This window comes from Delphinapterus leucas, chromosome 2 (genome assembly GCF_059928025.1).
Source record: "Delphinapterus leucas isolate spDelLeu-1000000601 "Yukka" chromosome 2, BTC_Dleu_Yukka2, whole genome shotgun sequence".
NCBI lineage: Eukaryota > Metazoa > Chordata > Mammalia > Artiodactyla > Monodontidae > Delphinapterus > Delphinapterus leucas.
Window position 1 is genome coordinate 5746511 of NC_143130.1, and position 16337 is coordinate 5762847.

The following is a 16337-nucleotide window of genomic DNA, read 5'->3' on the forward strand; positions in this document are numbered from 1 at the left end:
TCATCGTCTATCTGAGTATTCTCCCAGAATGTTTAAGTCCAGCATCTCCAGAACACCACGTGTTCTGTGACACCATGTGACAGTGTTTATCTACGTAGACCCTCTGTGATTTTTCTTCTTCCTGTTTTGCTGATAAAATTACAAATGAAGACGTTTTCCGTGCTACAAATTAAGATGGAAAATATCAAAGTTGTATCAGGGGAAGAGAAGCAAGTGCTTCACCCAGGAAAGCAAAAGCCCATCACAAAATAAATAAAACACACTTAGAAAGCGGTTATTTCACAATAAACTTTTTGTTACCATAGGCACAAATCCTTCTTTTCAAGCTTCTTCTCTGCCATCCTCGTATACGTCTCTTGACACTCAAAATTTCACATCTTTCCCAAATATCCATTTTCTATCAGATGCCCCCAATTCTCAAAGATGTTTCTGTCCTCTTCGAATGCCATTCTCTGTCATTGCCCGATAGCCAAGACTTAATTCAAATGTCTACCTCTGACCTGTAGACAGAGGAGTCGGTGCCTGATTCCTTGTAATCCCCTAACACAGAGCACAGAGGTTGGCAAACTACAGTCCTGTGGGTCAAATTCAGCCTGTCACCTATTTTTTTATAAATAAAGTTTTATTAGAACACAGCCACCTCATTTGTTTCTGAATTATCAATGGCTGCTTTCTTGCTACTGTGTTAGAGTTGAGTCATTGCTAACAGGGACTGTATGACCCGCAAAGCTTAAATATTCATTATCTGGCCTTTGGCCCTGCCCTAAAACATTTGCATATATAGAGCAGGGTCCTTGCCATCTTGGACAGAAATTGTTTGCTTATTTACCCGCTTGCTCACCCACATGATCTTTGTCTTAGTCCTTCAAGGTACAGACCATGAAGTACAGGGGCTCTGGAGATGGACTGCCTGATTTTAAGTTTTAGCTCTGCCCCTAAACGTGTGACCTTGAGAAAATTACTTCGTCTGCCTGGATCCTCAGGTTTCTCATGGGTAGAACAGGGATAATAATAATAATAATAATCTCACAGGGTTGCCATGAGGATTAAATGAGATATTACAAAAGCGCTCTGAATAGTGTCTGCAACAAAAAACGTTCACCTATAAGTCATCTTTGTATCTCACATGCCATTCAAATGCCTCTCATTGTTAGAGTGCCTGAAATCTAGTGCTCTCTCCATAAAGGTTTCTTGCATTTGTTGAAAGAGTAAATGAAGGGGAAAAAAAACATAATTATTCCTGGAGACTTAAAATAAGAGAAAATACCCAAAGTTGTAGACTGATTCCACGCACAAAGCCAAAGTTTAACTCAGTGTACTTAAAGGAGGGGCAATGAAGCAAAGACATAAAAGCCTTCACAGAAGAAAGAGAAAAGGAACAACTGGAAACCTTTTGTTAAATAATAGAAATTCTCCGTGTGTTACGTAGTTTTTTAACGGAAGAAAAATATAGAAATGTTGTAGGAAAGCTTGCCCTCCTCTATTCTGTTGGGTTTGAAAGGAAGGAAGTTGTGACACCAACATAACCTTCACCCACAGTGTATAGTAAGGGAGGAGCTTTTCTAAATCCTTACGGACCATGACTGTGAAATTAACCAAATATGTACCTACAAGAAATACCTACAATCTGGCCCCCATTGGGACTAGATACTTCTCTAGCTTGTGCATATCCAGGACCTCTACTGTGCATCTCTTTCCAGAGTCAGTGTTTCCTATGCTCTTTTTAATCCTGTAGCTTCTAAGCTGAAGCCAAAGCCATAGCACTTTAGCTCTATCACTGCTACGGGGAGCTGTGCTAATTTGCCATGATTAGAAAACGTTTGAAGGTCTTTGCCCGTTTTTATCAAGGCATAAAAAGCAATTATTACAATTAATGCAATTTACCGTGTGTTACTCTTCCAGAAAAGCTATTTCAGGGTAGGTCTGCCATCTGTCCCTTTCAGAGTTATAAATCTTATAATTGAACTCTGTCCAGAAGCCCAGGTTTTGCATGTAAAACCTCAGAGAGCATCCTCAGAGAAATCAACTCCAGCATTTGCCTGTTGGGCTGTCCGAGGTCTCACGTTCATGGGCTCACCTTACCTCCATTGTGGGAAAGACTTTCCTGGCTGGGCAGGGGGATGAAAGAATCCGGCCTCTAAATGGATATTCAGACATTTGTTTCTGCAGAGGGAGAAACAGCCAGCAGAGGGAGCCTCCTTTTTGCCGTCAACAACCCTGTCCCTTAATACAACACTGATGCTTGAAGATGCAGCCCACCAGCACGGCTTCTGACAACCAGGAAATAGGGAGGAAGCCTCGTAGATGGCATATGCTGTCACCCAAGCCAATAGAAAAGAGAAAAACGGTTTGCCAGGGGGATCCAGGCTGAGCAGAAAAGAAAGGAGGAAAAAACGTGATTCCTAGTTTATATACCATGTGTTTTTAAAAAAAATTTAAGGTGGACATCCAAGATCAAAGTTCAACTGTCAAAGTTCAAGATAAAATGTAAAACAGCTATTTGTTATTGTTATCCTTTGGGGGAGGGAAAAAAAGCTTTATCTCTGTCTTTATCTTCCTTTTTAAATGATTTGGGGTTCTTGGGAAATATGAAGCGATATGACCCATTTTAAAAAGCATGGTGCCAGCCACATGGCTGGAAAACTCGTACTTTGCTTCTCACCAATTTTCCTCCTCCTTCCTCTGAAAGAAATCTGGCTGCAGAGCTGCTAAGTGTGTAGTGAAAAGAAAAACGGGGCAGTCTTTTCCCAGTGAAAACAGGATTCCCAAAGACAGTGAGAAACAAACCAGCTTTTCTCCCTGTTCACGCGTTTGGTGGAAGCTGCCATTTCTCAGGTTTGGCACCTCTTTCTTTTCCAATAAGCAAGAAGATTTTATGTAAGATGTTTGTACATCTATAAAATACTATCTGTATGGGTTTTTTTAATGGCTGAATTTTTTTTTAAGTAATTTGTTTTTATTTATTTATTTTTGTCTGCGTTGGGTCTTCATTGCTGAGCGTGGGCTTTCTCAAGTTGTGGCAAGCGGGGGCTACTCTACGTTGCGGTGCATGGGCTTCAATAGTTGCGGCACATGGGCTCAGTAGTTGTGGCTCGTGGGCTCCAGAGCACAGGCTCAGTAGTTGTGGTGCGTGGGCTTAGTTGCTCCGTGGCATGTGGGATCTTCCTGGACCAGGGTTCGAACCCGTGTCCCCTGCATTGGCAGGCGGATTCTTAACCTCTGCGCCACCAGGGAAGTCCCTTAATGGCTAAATATTTTTATAATTTTTTTTATCCCGATGCTTTGGCTTGTACATCTTTTTTTTACTGAGATCCATGTAGCCCCTGGGTTTTTAAGAAGTTGCTGGAAAATAAATTAGGTTCTTTGAGATGACTTTTGGAACCTTCAGAATTTGTTTTTCAGGAGACAGACTCTTTCCTCCTTGTCTACCTTCAGATGAAGCCAAGGAATTGGGACGAGGGCATTTGTCTGAGGTGTAGCGACAAATTCATCCTTCTTCAGTCAAAAGGGCTTGGAGGTGCAGGGAGTTAAACTTACTGTTGCTGGAAACTTTCCATTTTCCTCAGATCACATGAGCCAACTTCACGCTCTCACCCACGTGGCAAGGGAAATAGAGACATCAGTTTTCAATGTCAGTTTCTTAAACATCGTGTACCTGACAATGTTTTAGCCATGTATTTGCTGTCACATTTTATGTTTGCTGTCAGGCTTTAGTTTACAAGTTAAGGTGAATATTGAAAAATCGCTATCAAGGTACATCTGAAGATTTTACACAGGATTGGGTTTTACATATACTAGCTCATGTGCAAATATATAATTTGCAAAGTAAATGAAATACAGTTAGTAGATATGAAAATAGCCAATAAAGAGATCATCATTGTTATCGTAAGCGTATGGCCAAACCCTTTTATACCATTTCAGACCGTGAGCCTTAAAGTAGAACTTCGGTGGCAACTGAGATTCACGTGAATGGAATGCAAAAGCAAAGCAACCCGACATACCTGTCATGGTCACAGGCTCTCCAATGACTCCTTATGGAAGAGTGGGCTCTGACTGGACCAGTGGTGTGCACGTGGTCCACCGGCAGCCCCAGAGTCTCTGTGAGAGGGTCCAATGACCGGAGATGGCCTCATACAAAGGACTCTGCCCAAAGTTACTATAGTAATGAACTAAGCAAAGAAGACCAGGTCCTTCCAGAGCCTGAGAACACACAAAAGAATGATCAGTTAGGACCTAGAGGAGAACTGAGCCCACACACACAGAATAAGGAAAACAGGAAGGGATACTTAAGAGAGAACATAGACACTAGAAAATCAAGCCAGTCTTAGAAGGCATCTTAGTTCCTGATGGGTTTTGCTCTTGCGCATGAATGTTTTTATAATATACGCCCTTTTGCTTCCGTTTCTAAAGTGAGCCTTAGTTCCTTCTTTCAGAATAATCCTAGTATGAGAGGTACTACTACAGATACTACTACTACAGACTATTATAAATAGCCTAGTTTAATCCCTAGGACAGATATTATTGTTATTCTTAAATATCTCATAAATATACTCTTAAACCTATATAGAACAAAGATGACCGCTCTTCACTTTCACATGGTACTATGTAGACTTGATTTCTGTATGTAGAATCTTTCTGCCCTCTACAGACAATTAAACAGTTCTCCAGAGAATATAGGTCCCTGGCACATACCACCTAGTGAACCAGCTGCCCCTATAGATACTTGGAATGGTGAGAAAAAGTGAATATCTGTTTGCTTATGGCTGTTCCTTTTATTTAGGTGTTGTTTTTTTAAAAATAACATTGGAGAAAATAAAAGTAGAAAAATTATAAAATTTCGATGAAAAGGAAACCTCAGGGAGAATGTGACATTTTTCAAAACTGGAAGATACAGGCACCTAGATAGGACTGTTTTTGGTTGGTGTTGACCTCCATTCCCTGTGAATTGTTCATAAAAAATAAAGGAAAGTTATGAGGTAATTCTCACCGTTCACCTGCGGACAAGTGGTACTGAGATTTGTAAAGGGACTGGGAGTAGAAAATGGACAGGAGGTAGACATACATGGAACAGCCAAAAGCCACAGGTATAGTTCACTTATTCAACAAATATTTACTGAATTCCAGACATTATTTCAGGTGCTGGGGATATAGCAGTGACAAGAACAAAGTCCCTTCCCTCGTGGGGCTTATATTCTAGTTCAGGGCATCCCAAAGTGTGACTTACAAACTGCTAGTCTGTGGAGGGTCAGTAGTCTATAGTAGAAAGGGCGTCCTCTGATTTTAAATGTTGGAAAATACTTGGTTGAATGAAATCAGGTAGATTTTCTTATAGCAGGTCTTTACCACTGTATTGGTTTGTTAGGGCTGCCATAACAAATTACCACAGACTGGGGGCTTAAACAACAGCAATCTATCGTCTCATAGTTCTGGAGGCTGGAAGTCCAAGATCAAATGTGGGCAGGAAGAGGCCTCTCTCCTTGGCTTGTAGACGGCCGTCTTCTCCGTGTGTCTTCACATGGTCTTCCCTCTGTGTCTGTGTCCTCATCTCCTCCTCTTGTAAGGACACTAGTTACATTGCATTAAAGCCCACTCCAGTGACCTCATTTTACCTTAATTATCTCTATGAAGAGCCGATTTCCAAATACAGTCACATTCTGAGGCACTGGGAGTTAGGACTTCAGCATATGAATCTTGGGGAGAGAAACAGTACGACCGGTAACAACACTTTTGTGATCCTGAGTCTTTCAAAATTGTAAATCAGATCATGTCAGTCCCATCCCCCTGCCTGTGCTAAGACCCCTTTAATGAAACAGTGAATCCTAATGTAAACTGCAGACCAGTTATTAATAACGTATCGGTATTGGTTCGTCAGTTGTAACAAATGCACCACACGAATGCAAGGATATTAATAAAAGGGAAAGCCATGTATGGAGGACAGATGGGATATATAGCAACTCTGTACTTTCTGCTCTAATTTTCTGTACACCTAAAACTGCTCTTAAAAATATCAGTTTTTTAAAAAAAGACAAATCCTATATAAACAGCCAAGAAAAAGACCCTTTGAATTTCCAGAGATCTTGGGGCGCTGCCCCTTCCCCCCACCTTCTTCCCCTCCTTTCCCTCTGTCCCAGCCATACTGACCTTCCTTGTGGTTCTCAAGCCTGTCAGTCTTGTTCACAAGGGAGGGTGTTTTGCTAGTTGTCTCCTTAGCCTGGATTAATTTTTTTTCTCCCCAGATTTTCCTGGTCTCAGTTTATCTATCATCTCCTCAGAGAGGTCCTCCGAGACTACGTCTAAGGTAGCCCACAGGGCACTGTCCCACCTCCCTGCTTTTATCTTCTTCACAGAATTTATCCTTGCCCGGTTCATTATATTCTTGTGTCTATGCTCTGTTCCTTCCTTTTTGGCCCCCAGGTTCTGGTTCTCACTGAGCCCTCGCTGACTCCTTATCACCCTGAGACCTCCTGGTCCAATCCTCCATCTGACCTGATCTATTCCAGCAACCTCCTAACTGGTTATCAATAAGATACAAATGGGGCTTCCCTGGTGGCGCAGTGGTTGGGAGTCCACCTGCCGATGCAGGGGACACGGGTTTGTGCCGCAGTCCGGGAAGATCCCCCATGCCGCGGAGCGGCTGGGCCCGTGAGCCATGGCCGCTGAGCCTGCGCGTCCGGAGCCTGTGCTCCGCAACGGGAGAGGCCACAACAGTGAGAGGCCCGCATACCGAAAAAAAAAAAAAAAAAAAGATACAAATGAAGATGGGTGGGAGTCCTTGAAAATGATTCCAACAATTTTGTCCTTTCAGTCCGATCTGGATTTAATTTCATACACAAGGATTTTCCCGCCCCCCGACCTTTTTCTCTTGAACAGTGTAGCTGGAAACGCATGAAGAAAATAAATAAATAAATAAATTCCCTTCTTCCCATAAAGATCTTTGTTTAGCATTTCAGATTTAACATCTTGGAACTCTTAGGGTAACCACCTGAGTTGATCTCAGCTGGTATAGTTGAGAAAGGTGATCCTGAGAACAGCAAGAATTTATGAGGCAATTTAAAAAAAGATAGTTTTAAAAACACAGAGTGTTCCTGGTAGACTTTGGAGCACAGGCGTACCTTCTTCTATTTGGAAAGAATTGCAAAGCAATACTGTCCAACACTGTAGATGAGCTGGTGCATGGCAGCAGCTCCTCAATTACCTGGAAGTAAATGGGCTTTAATGGATGATTTAAGAGGTACAGGAGAGGGCTCAGGGACTTTTATGCCTCATTCTCGGAAGGGAATTACCCCAACATCTCAAAAAACCATCACGGGGTGAATGCGTCAATGGTTTTATTTTTTGTTTGTTTCGTTTTATCCTTGTGTGTTTTGCTTTGTTTTGCAAACAACAGAAACAAAACAATTTAAGCCAAGATGGGGCAGGGGAGGGGGGAGTTGGTAACAGAGACACAGGGGAGTCTCCTGGAAATGATGGGCAGAAACGGAATCTGGTTCCAGAAGGCTCCCTGTCTCCCTTCCTCTCTGCCTGGCTACCTGCGCCTTAGCTTTCTCTGCGAACTGCCTTTCCTTCTCTGTGTCACAAGGTGGGCACCAGTTGCCCTCTTTCTGTTATCTAAATGGACAAAAATAAGTCTAGCAGCTGCAAGAGGCCAGCATGAGTCTCTCGGTCTCAATCCAGATTCCTGGGAGAAGTCATCTCAGTGGCACAGTGTCCATCTCTGGTCCAGTATCTGTGGCCGAGGGGAACAGGGCAGAGACTCACGGTACAAACTCGCCTCCTTCCACCCCCGTGCTCTGTACATTGTGAGGGAGGGATGAGAGGTAGGTAGGGAAATGAGAAAATCCTCAGAGAAGGGGAGTCGTTGGGAGCCGGACTAATACTCCCCCAGGGTTCCACAGCACATGTATATTGGTCATTCAGTCATTGAAGATTTATTGAGCTGCTACTATAAGAGGGCAGACTTGCAGGTACTGAGAACAATCCCTGCCCTCTAGAAGCTGGGAATCTAGCCGGGAATCAAAATATACATGTACGGAAGTTGTCAGGAAACATGTAAAGAGGACTAAACATGTGTAGGGGTAAAATATTCATTGAGTACTTGCACTTGTAAGATGCTACAGAATGTTAGGGAGTGAGGGTACTAAACCCCCTCCTCCCTGCCCAAGTTCAAAACCAACTGCGAAATAATATAAAGAAAACAGAGACTGAAATACTACCTTTATTACCAATAAAGGCTAGGTTTTGGGGAGGTATAGTTGTTATCTGCCAGCCAATGGACTTCCCCAGAATTAGGCAGAGATGGTGTAGCTGGGCATATAGAATGGAGTTCCAAACTTCATTTATGTGAACACCTACTATATGCCAGGCCCTAGGCTCTAGATAATGAAGGTACAGCAGTGAACAAAATTTAAGTTTCTGCCCTTATGAACTTGGCTTTCTAGTAGAGGGAAACAGATCCAAAACAGTAGGTAGTAATGTATACACCTGTATTGTTAGTGCCGCCATTACAAAGTATTACGGACTGGGTGGCTTCAACAACAGAAACAAATTTTCTGACAGCTCTGGAGGCTGGAAGTCTGCAATCAAGGTGTCTGCAGGGGTGGTTTCTTCTGAGAGGCATGAGGGGAGAATTTGTTTCAGGCCTTCTCCCCTTGGCTTGTTAATGGCCGTCTTCTCCCTCTGTCTTCACGTAGTCTTTCCTCTGTGTGTGTCTGTGTCCTGATTTCCTCCTATAAGGGCACCTGTCACATTGGATTAGGGCCCACATTAATGACCCCATTTTAACTTTAGCACATCTGTAAAGACCCAGTGTCCAAATACAGCCACATCTGGAGGTACTGAGGGTTAAGACTTCAACATAGGAATTTTTGAGGGGGGACATAATTCAGCCAGTAATGAAAAACAAAGGAGCATGATAGAATGCCAGTGGATGGAACATCATTGTAGACAGAATGGTCAGGGAAAACATTTCTAAGGAAGTAAAATTTGAATACAAGTTTTCTCTCTTTTTGTAAAAAAAATGTATTGGAATATAGTTGATTTACAATGTTGTGTTAGTTTCAGGTATACAGTAAAGTGAATTAGTTATACATATACATATATCGACTCTTTTTTCAATTCTTTTCCCGTATAGGTCATTACAGAGTACCGAGTAGAGTTCCCTGTGCTATACAGTAGGTCCTTGTTGGTTATCTGTCTTGTATATAGAAGTGTGTATATGTGAATCCTAATCTCCCAATTTATCCCTCCCCCTTCGCCTTCCACCCCCTGTAACCATAAGTTTGTCTTCTACATCTGTGACTCTATTTCTGTTTTGTAAATAAGTTCATTTGTACCATTTTTTTAGATTCCGCATATAAGCGATGTCATGTCATGTTTGTCTTTCTCTGTCTGACAAGTTTTCTTTTAATGAATGATAAGTATCTTGAGACCTGTGGCCTTTGGAGATATTCCAGATGAAGTAATGTAAGCAAGGACTTGGGCTTGGAAATGTGTGTGAGATATGTGAGGGGAAAGTTGAGGAAATTGATCTGCGGGGATTCACAAGAGGTGTTTGGTTTGGTAGCAATAGGAATTAAAGTCATAAGCATGCACTTAGCATGAAGTTAGGAGTTTAGGATTTATCTTGAGACAGCTAAGCTGAGAGAGAGTCCTTTGAAGGTTCCAAGAAATGGGAGGAACAATGAACGGTGTCTCTTGGGAAGAAAAATCTAAGCTCGGTACATACAGTGCACAAGAACCGGGCAAGCTGAAGGCCAGGAGATCGTGCAGGAAGCTATGACGAGGGTCCTGGTATGTGATCATCAAGACCTGCTTTTGATAGCAATTGGGGGAAGAAAAAATCAAAATTAGAGATGGTTTCTAAAGAAGAATCCACTGAGACAGAATTGACATTCAAATCTCATAGTTACTTGAAAGAAGTCGTACTCATTAAACTCCCTGGAAATGGTAACCTAGAGTCAAGCTATGCCCATGTCTGTAGTTCATCTGTTGCTGCAATTAAAATGAAGAAAATGCAGCCACGCTTGGATTGGAAATGCTGAATAGGTCTCCAGTCTCAAGGGACGGCAGTTCCCCGGCTGTGCTAACAATTGGAATTCTCAATGTTCCTTTGTCTTTTAGGCATATCCGCACTAGACCATTAGTTATGGACTGAATTGCGTCCCCCACAAAATCCATATGTCCAAGCCCTAATCCCTAGTATCTCAGAATATGACCGTATTTGGAGATAGAGCCTTTAAAGGGCTAAATAACATAAGACCATATGGGTGGGCCCTAATCCAGTGTGACTGGTATCCTATAAAGGAGATTAGGGCATAGTCACACACAGAGGGAAGACCACGTGAAGACACAGGGAGAAGACGGCCGTCTACAAGCCAAGGAGAGAGGCCTGAGAAAAAACCAACCCTGCTGACACCTCGGTCTTGGACTTCCAGCCTCCAGAACTGGGAGACAATGAATGTCTGTTGTTTAAGCCACCCAGTCTGTGGTACTTGGTTACAGTAGCCCAGCAAGCTGATCCACCATTCTATTCTGGTGGCCACTTCTGAGTATGCCTGAGAGTTCCAGGGACCTTCTTGGATCATCTTTTTCTCAGGTTTGGCTCACAGCCCACGTGTAGCCTCATCGCTTCAATGAAATCCATTTCACTTGTTCTGTCCTTAAATAGAGAAAAAGGATTCCTAACATTCTCATCACACCGACCCATCCAATCCATAGGCACTAGTCACCTGTGGTTATTTCAACTTAATTAAAATTCAATGAAATTTAAAAATTCAGTTTTTCTGTTGCACTAGCCACATTTCTCAGTGGCCACACGTGACAGCACGTAGATCAAACATTCCTAGCATCACAGTTAGCTCTATTGGAGCAGTGCTGGTACAGAAGAGAGCTTAACCCTCCCTTAAAGCCCCAACCAGGTTGCGTTTGTTATGACTCTCTCCATTGTGAGCAAAATAATCCCACTTGAGGTAGAATAAGTTAAAAAAAAAAAAAAAAAAAAAGAAGAGTAGAGGGATAGGAAGGTGGTGGTGGGCCTTCTTGGAAGATATAAAATATCCCACAGGGATTAGTAGGACAGATAAAAGAACCAAGGGCAGCTCTGACAAGTTTTGCAAGAGGCCTTTGTGGGCCTTTCTTCAGTGGTGCTGTCAATTTCCATGTCTTTCTATTCCACGTCTCAAAAATCAGGAAAGGGAAGCATTTCAGTGGCCAATTTTGAGACAAGGTTCTACTCAGCCAAACATGGGTGGTAAAGAGATGGCTCCTTAAGGGAAAAAATGGTCACATGATGTCCACCCTGGTTTCTTCCCCTTGATCTCAGGGAACAAGGAGTCGGTGTGAGTAGGACCACCACCCCAGTCAGGGTCCAGTCCTCTGGATAAAGGTATCTCTTTAGTTGTTGATTCAGAACCTTCCATCGCATAGTAAGCCTTGTATATGCTTTGATCTTTCAGTGAGTCACAACCAGCAAATAAGATGGTTCTCTTTACCTGTTCTGACAAACAGTTATCGGAGACTCACTTGGTACCCAGGTGCTGGTGTGGATGCTATGGGAGATATAAAAGGGAATAGGATATATTTTGTTAAAAATACATCTAGTCCCTTAGTACAAACTCGTCTGTACAAAACTGGGTAATGTGAGAGAACTGAAAGGAGGCAGGTTTCACTGGATTCTCGGTCTCTTACTTCACCAACCTGAAGAAATACTTTTATCCTTTTTTGGCTTCACCAGTATGAAAAATCATACAAAACAAACAGCCTTCAAAGCAAAGGCTCTCCCTTCCAAAGCAACCATCTCATCTACTTTCACTAGCTCACATTGCCAAGATCAGCTGTAATGACATCTTGCCAAAGCCCAACATTTTATGTGAGTGAGAAAAATCCTGTAATTTTCCATTTTCATGAATAGTTTACTCCAAAAGAGTTTTCCGACTTGAATCCTGTATGTTTTATTTAAGTCATCGTATATATATCCCCCAACCATCCTGCAACGCTGAGCTCTATCATTGAAGCTAAATTCCACACAAAGATTTCAAACCCCTTTAAAATATGCTTCCTACCATAAAGAGGCCCCTTCATTTTGAAGAACTCAGCTGAGATTGAATTCTCTCCTACTTGAAATTAAAAAACGTTACACGAATGAATCATTACAGTAATTGCATTTGTAGTTGAAAAATTAAATCACTAATGAGTCCAAAGTTAATAATCAGTAAACAAAGGGAGGAGTATATGGAGTTGATGACAGCAAAAGTGAGTCTCCTGGCCAACAAAACAGGGGAGATTTTAATCTGGAGTTGCCCACTCCCAGCTGTCGAGTCCCTGATGAATGCGAGGGACCACAGTTTATCACGAGGGCAGAGTGCTAAGCGCATCAACGGATTTTGACTTGGTAAAGGAGATAACAGACAGCTGTATGGCGAATCGCCACCGTTCCTGACTCCTCTCTAATTCCTTATTTCCAGTTGCACTGATAAATACCGTAATTGTCTTTTCCCAAGGGTTCCCAGTTCTTTGGAAATGCTCACATTGCTTCAAAGCTTTCCATGACCACGACGGAAGGTAAACGCGGAACTTAACCGTGCTGCCATATTTGAAACTTGAGTTATCTGAAGAAAGCTTGGTTGGTAAAGCCCTCCAAGAAAGAAAGCCAGCAAGTGATTTTTCTCTCTTGTTCAGATTCTCCTTTACTAGTTTAAACCACCTGTATTTATTCTGTCATTTTTATCTCCCTGGCTCCATTCCCTTTTGTGTTGTGGAAGAGTATTTACTCTCCCCCTTTGTATTACATAGTGTTTATTGCTTTGTAAGAGCAGTTTGCCTTTTGCCTTTTATCTTTTGCTGATGGGAGAATGTTGCCTTCTGAGTGGTTTCTGAACCCCGGGTATTAAAGCACTCAGCACAGGGCTGGCTTTACCATCCACTGAACCCATTTCAAGTTCATTTGCATTGCCCGATACATATTTCTATATTTGTGTGTGGATCTAAGAGGAGCTGAAAATCATTAAAATTCACACTATACTGCATGCTCGAAAATCGTCAGAAAATTCATTGGCTGTCTCAGGAGTACTGGGATGCTTTTACCTTGCGTACACTTGTCCATATTTTAGAGATTGTGAGTAAACATACAGTGACTTACTCTAGGCTAAATTAAGGAGGTGTTGGGATTGAAATAAATATGCTTACTTATAAATGACCCGTTGAATGTGAAGGGAGAAAAGTGATTTTTTCATCTGCAGCAAGTAGATCAGTGTTTGCAGTTCACAAGTGCATACAGCTGTTAATTTTTTATATGGGTAGTTCCTGGTATTTATGAATATCATTATCAAATAGTATATGCGGGCGTTTTCTATTTACAGAATTGGAGATTTACGTGTGATTCCGTTAAATTCCTATCTGCTCAAAGTTGTTTTTATAATACGAGTAACACTTTTATATCTGTCATAATTCACAGGTCAAAATATTGTAGTCATGACTTGGGAACAAATCTGCCAAATGGTTTAACTTTTTTTTTTTCTGTAGCTAATCACATTTGACTGATCTTTTCAAATTACACACTAAAAGGAAACAGAAATGTCGAATTTATTTGCGTTTGTTTTCGCTGAGTTGTCACTCCAGGGATAACGTTTACTGCACTTTTGATTTTTATTTGAAAATAAGTCGTCACCTCTTTTGGTTGAAACTCCACTCTCTGCTCTTTCTCCCATTCATGCTGTTCTTGCTAATTATGTGTTTTCTGGGAGCAGTATTTGCCTCTTATTCAACATGTCAGCTTTCTTTGAATGAATTTCAAGATGTTCTAGTAAGCTGAATAAGATTTGGGCTACTTTAGTTCCTCTTTGGGGAATAGTTCTTCAACCACCTTGACTGTTATCTATAATATTAGTTCATACCCCCTTCTTGATAAACTCTTCTTAGAATTCTGTGAGAGGAAACATTCTCTTTCTCCTGAAAGACTGATGTTTCTTTTAACAAATCATGAGCTAAAGGTAACTCATGGTGTTTCCCTTTTTGCCTTGGCTCTTGGGGAACACAGAAGTATTTGATTTTCTATAGAGCATCTACTGTCCTGGATGTAATACTTCTGCTGCAATTTTTTTCTCCCTTGCCTAGCCCTTCTTTCAATCACATAGCTCTAGTTCTCATATTTTTATTGTAAAGGAACTGTTTTATATGTCTTTTTTTTTCCTTGTCAGAAACTTCAAATACTTCTTTGGAAACAGTTGAAGTTTAAAAGAATTGATATGATCATCTGTATTTTAGAAGAAATATATTGTCTCTTTTTAAAAAAATTTTATCGTATTGTAGTTGACTTACATTGTGTGTTAGTTTCTGCTTACAGCAAAGTGAATCAGTTACACATATACACATATCCACTCGTTTTTAGATTCTTTTCCCTATGGATAGGCCATTACAGAGTATTGAGTACTGTGCTATACAGTGGGTCCTTATTACCTATCTATTTTATATATAGTAGTGTGTATATGTCAATCCCAATCTCCCAATTTATTCCCCCTGCTTTCCCCGCCCCCCCCCCGTAACTGTAAGTTTGTTTTCTACGTCCGTTGAGCCTATTTTTGTTTTGTAGATAAGTTCATTTGTACCATTTTTTTAGATGCCGCATATAAGCGATATCATATGATTTGTCTCTGTCTGACTTCCTTCATTCAGATTGACCATCTCTAGGTCCATCCAGCTTGCTGCAAATGGCATTATTTTGTTCTTTTGTATGTCTCTATTTGTTGACAGCAAACAGGGTATAGGCAGAAAATGTTTCAACACATCTTAAAGAAAGGAGGGGATGAACCCCATAAAAGATACACTGGAGGGGCTTCCCTGGTGGCGCAGTGGTTGAGAGTCCGCCTGCCGATGCAGGGGACGCGGGTTCTTGCCCCGGTCCGGGAGGATCCCACATGCCGCGGAGCGGCTGGGCCCGTGAGCCATGGCCACTGAGCCTGCGCGTCAGGAGCCTGTGCTCCGCAACGGGAGAGGCCGCAGCAGTGAGAGGCCCGCGTACCGCAAGAAAAAAAGATACACTGGAGGATTTAGCGTAGGTGATTCATATGGCCATGCTCTCAGACAGAAATCCCTGGGGAATGCATGTTCCCCTTCGGTAATCACAGGAGAAATTTTGCTCCCACCATACACATGTTATAAAGTGTTTTGAAAATACGATGGTTAAACAAACCTAATAGTGTTTTTAAACTATTGGGACTGGTGCTAAGTATCAGCGAGTCCACCATTATCACTTCCTGCAGAGAAAACACATATTAGGTCTGACATCTGAGGCCCTAATGAGTTTCGAATCCCAATTCTTGTACAGATTATTTCTCAGTTCCGTCGTTTCTTTTTTTTTAAATAATGGATACTAATCTGGTTCTTAATCTAACATTTTGGGCAGTTTAAAGAATGTTCAGTCCTTGGAAATGTCTCATTTCCAGTCCAGGCGTGTTCGGTACATCCAGATTTCCTCAGTCTTAAAAAGTTCTTTTGCAAACCCTGCTGCTGATTCCCAGTTCAGCAATTCACATCAACAAACATGTATTTAGCCCCTAGTAAACGTGTCTGTGGTGCATGTGGGTAGGGGGAGGGGAGGGGTGGGAGGCCGAAGATGAAAGACCTGGACTTTCTCGCAGTCACAGGAGAAAGGACACGGGCCTTTGGCAAAGCAGAATGAGATCAGTGCTGCAAGAAGAAGGAAACTCATGGAGCTTGGGAGAATGATGCCGTGGCAGGAGGGGAGGTGGGTGGTGGAGCCATCGGGAGGACAGAGGTGGCTCTGCAGTGGGGTCCGCAGCAGGTGCCGAAGGAAGGTTCCTACAGATGCTGTGCGTGAAACAGTTTGCAGGTGGGAGAGGCTGGAGGCATAGGAAGGGGACAGCCAAGTCCGGCTCTCTTCTGGCCTGTTTTCAATTAGATTAAATTGAATTAAATGGAACACATTAATGAGAAGATAATAGAAGCGGCTTATCCAGAGACTTCATTCTAACTAGTGCCATCAAACACCAGATAAAACATTAGATTAGCCCCTTCTGAGCTTGCTCTGAATTTCTGAGGAAAAAGTTAATTATGTAGCTTAGACCCAATGCATGATTTTCTCTGAAAGACCACACTTGTCCTAAAATTCCTTCTAATTAGCTCCTACTTTTTTCTTCTTCTCTTTTCTGCCCAAGGCCTTTGTAAAAAGGGACCATGTGGATGCCTCCTTCAACCCTGAGGGAAATGGGTAAAGAGGTCCAACCAGTGGTCTGTGTAATACAAGGACAAATGCTCATGTGTCCCGGGGTGTCAAGGTCATGTTCTGGGGCTTTCAACAAAGAGAAACCACCATGGGTGGTCCA

At 42.0% G+C, this 16337-nt stretch overlaps 1 protein-coding gene across 1 annotated transcript in view; it reads left to right on the forward strand.

The window, feature by feature from the left end:
- Positions 1-16337, forward strand: part of RSU1 (Ras suppressor protein 1) — a 300130-nt gene that overhangs the window by 234558 nt on the left and 49235 nt on the right. The gene's annotated exons all lie outside the window — the stretch shown is intronic.